This window comes from Neophocaena asiaeorientalis, unplaced genomic scaffold (assembly GCF_003031525.2).
Source record: "Neophocaena asiaeorientalis asiaeorientalis breed wild unplaced genomic scaffold, Neophocaena_asiaeorientalis_V1.1 scaffold169, whole genome shotgun sequence".
NCBI lineage: Eukaryota > Metazoa > Chordata > Mammalia > Artiodactyla > Phocoenidae > Neophocaena > Neophocaena asiaeorientalis.
This window is the reverse complement of record NW_020172187.1, coordinates 1,067,406-1,071,480: the sequence shown is the minus strand read 5'-3', so window position 1 is coordinate 1,071,480 and position 4,075 is coordinate 1,067,406.

Below are 4,075 nucleotides of genomic sequence, written 5' to 3'. Positions count from 1 at the left end.
GCTTACTTCAGGCTTTCCTTCCAGAGCCTCTGCCCTTGTGGACAGATAAACCTTATCTTTTTGGACTTTCTTTTTCACATGGCCAAAATGCTTCATCACCTGCACTTTTCCTATCTCTTAAAAGTGGCAGACCTGGAGACATATAAAGAATGCACATTTGAGTTACCCAGGCCTACCATATGGAAATCACTAACTAAACAAGGAATATACAAGAAGAATGTAGAATCAAACATTGAGAGAGCAAAAAACAAATACCATGTTTTTATTTGAAACTCTGCATTCAAATGTGCTCAAACCAGTCTACCACTAGATAATATATAAATCAGAAATGCTGAAAACTGGCTTCACCTTGAGATTAAATGTTTCCCCAATAAAATCAATGTCTTAAATTTACTTTTAAAACAAATTAAAGACTTCCACGTATAGCAGAAATATATTTTTTACATATAAATCAGTAGTACATCTTTAAAGAATATGTATTGAATTAATTAGTTATATTTTGAAACTTAAAAATAATTATGGATGACATTTAAAAAATTATTATAGAAACAGTCGGAGTCGTGTAAATTTATAAATAATTTTCTAATTTTTTAATTTCCTCACTATTTCACTAATAAATAAATAAGGTGACAACTGATTGCATTATTGTCATTCATTCAAAATTCATTAGTGGAATTTTTTCACCAAAATGTTTGGTGATGGAGAAATAAACATGACTAAACAACTAAGTATAACATAACACTTCACTTTTATGATCAAAGAGTACTTGGGAGGCTATACACTTAACAGTGGTCTTCAAAAACTTTCTGAAAAATATGTAATTGACTTCCTGTTCTAATATGTTTAATACTCTACTTGTAATTTTACCTGTATAAAATTAAAAATCTGGCTTCCCTGGTGGCGCAGTGGTTGAGAGTCCGCCTGCCGATGCAGGGGACACGGGTTCGTGCCTTGGTCCGGGAAGATCCCACATGTCGTGGAGCGGCTGGTCCCGTGAGCCATGGCCGCTGAGCCTGCACGTCTGGAGCCTCTGCTCCACAACTGGAGAGGCCACAACAGTGAGAGGCCCGCGTACTGCAAAAAAAAAAAAAAAAGTCAAATGGCTTCTTAGAGGAAAGGTTTGAGTTCATTTTAATATGATGTTATTATTATTTCCTTTCTTTTAATAATTCCTACAGGTGCCATGCAGCAAATTGCAGTTAGTCAAATAGTGAGACAGGCTGGGACCTGGGGCCTTTTGCTGTAGTACTGCAAAGCTTGCACCTGGACACAACTCTCCTCAAGCAACAAAATACACAGAAACTATATGGGACAAAAAATAACTGTGTGCATGTGCAAATTCTAGACAACAGACACAAAGAGACCAAAAAAACCCAGCTGGCACTTTTGAAGAGTCCAGGGCAAAAGCAAGGTCCTGTGCATGCTCCCTGCACAAAACGCCACTTAAGGGGTGGACAAAACACCTAAGCCACTTCTCTGTCCAAGCCCTGGACACATGCCTACCCTCACCCCATACAAGGAACAAACTTACCCCCCTTAGGGAGCGAAAGAGCAGGGGAATCTGTTACTTGCTCTCACTACCCCCTGCTGCAGCAGGGGTCCCAATAAAGCTTTGCTTGAATTTCTTGTCTGGCATCTAGTCAATTTCTGTTGATTGGAGAAGGCCAAGAACCCTTGGTTGGTATCAGTAGGAGCTACTTCATGCATCAGTCAGAAACAGAAAAGAAAACAAAATAAAATAAAACACCCCAAATATTTTAAGGTGTAAGTATGGGAATCAGGTAATTAAAAACATGCCATCCCAACCAAGAAAAGTTCAAGATGAAATAGCTTTCTTGGTAAACCCTATTGTATATTTAATCCCATATTTAAAGAGGAATTTACACAATTCTTTACAAACTTTTCCGAAAAAAAAAAAAAAAGAGGAAATATCTCCTAGCTTGTTCTTTGAGTCTACCATTACCCTGAGAGCAAAGCTAGATAAAGACATCATAAGAAAATGAAATCATAGACCAATATGCCTTATGATATAGATGTAGAAATTCTCAAAAAAATACTAGAAAACTAAATCCAAAGCATTAAAAGCATTATACACCATTAACAACTGGGGTTTATCCCAGGAACGCAATGGTGGTTAAACATAAGCTAATTAATCAATGTCATCATATTAGTAGAAGGAAACAAAATCATGTGATAATCTCAGTTGATACAAAGAAGGGTATGTGACAAATGCAAACACTTTTTCATGATAATAACACTCAGAAAACTAGCAAAAGAAAGAAAATTCATTGATATAATAAATGACAATTATGAAAAATCCGCAGCTAACATCATACTCAAGGGGAAGATTAAAATTTTCTTACTAAGGAAGGAACAAGAAAAATGTGTCCACTTTTACCACTGCTGTTCAATATTGTACTGGAAGTTCTGGCCAGACCTATTAGGCAAGAAAAAGAAATAAAAGATATCCAAATTGGAAATGTAGAAGTAAAACTATCTCTGTTTGCAAATGACGTGATACTATTTTTAGGTTTTCACAAATAATGGACAAGAAATCTTCTAGAACTAATAAATAAATTCAACAGAGTTGCATCTCTAATGTAATCAACCTGCTTCTAGAAGGCAGGCCCGTTCCTCTGGGAAAGGTTTCACATTGAGTCCTTCACTTTGATTTCTGCTGTTAGAGGTAGAATGGTCATCAACAATAGTAGGATCCGTTTTGGTGAGGAGAAGACGACATGTTCAAGCTCATACATAACCTTCATCTTTCTTGAGACCATTGAGTAATCTTTGGGGTGGCTGGGGAAAGAATCTGACAGACATTATCAACATAAAGAGTTTTCTTGTCCATCTGATTATTGCAAATCCCTTCTATTACATTGGTGAGCATTTGCATAAAACACAAATACTTGCATAACCTTGGCCCATTCATGGGAGTCTATTCACATGATTCTCCTTTACATGTCCTGTTAATTATCTTTCCATTTGTTCCTTCCTAGTGCTTTATTATTAAGTCAAGCCACTAGCAACTGCTTATGAATAAATCCTTCTAGCTATATCTCTTTCAGTGCAGATTTGACAGGCATATTCACTAATAAAATATCTGCTTATTAGTGTATTTCATTTCTTCGTTGTTCTTTAGGGCCACACATGCTGTGGATGTGAGTCTTCCACAGTCAGTTTCTACTAGGTGTCAAATATTGGAAAGAACCAATTATAAATCAAGCCTTGTTAATTCTCCATAGGAAAAGTGTGTGTGTGTGTGTGTGTACAGGCACACAAGGGTATGCCCATGTGTGCATAAAAAAACAAATGTGATTTTTTTTTATCTAAGGTTTTACATTTGAGCACTTTGGTCTACACTAAGACAGATTCGCTAGGTTTTCAAAGCATAAAAACAGTGCCCAAAACTCAACATGTGATTACAAATATGTGGCAGAGATACAAATTCCCCTTCCAGAGGATTAGGGGGAAAAGTAACAGCTGGCTGAGGTTGAAAATATACAACTTACTCCCTTACTTTACCTCATTAAAAAAAGAAAAAAAAAATTTCTACCTTCTATTTAATTCTATGTATGTCAGAGTAAAATCTGCAGAATTAAAGAAGTCCAATTTAGTAGTTTCAATTTTACTTCACAGTTGAGAGTAGGTTGTGCAATGTAAAATTCCTATTGAAAATAATATCTTGATAAGTCATTTCTTTCCAAGTGACAAAGATTGAGTTAATTAATTTGGAAACCATGCTGTATATATGTTACCAAGTCCAAGCTCATACTGCTTGCAGCACAATAAGACAATAAATGGAGAGATGAGGTGTTGGGGCAAGGAATAGTGACTTCATTCAAAAAGCCAGCAGCTCGAGAAGATGATGGACTAGTGTCCCAAAGAACCATCTTACCCGAGTTAGAATTCCGGCTTATTTTATACTAAAAGGGGAGGATGCGTGGCTGGTTGTTGCAGAATTCTTGGTACAGGAATCCTTTGTTCTTATAGCTGTCCACTTAAGTCTGGTCAAAATGCTCCTATGAACTTCCAACAAGAAAATTGTTATTTTCTGTTCTGCAACTTTTTATCT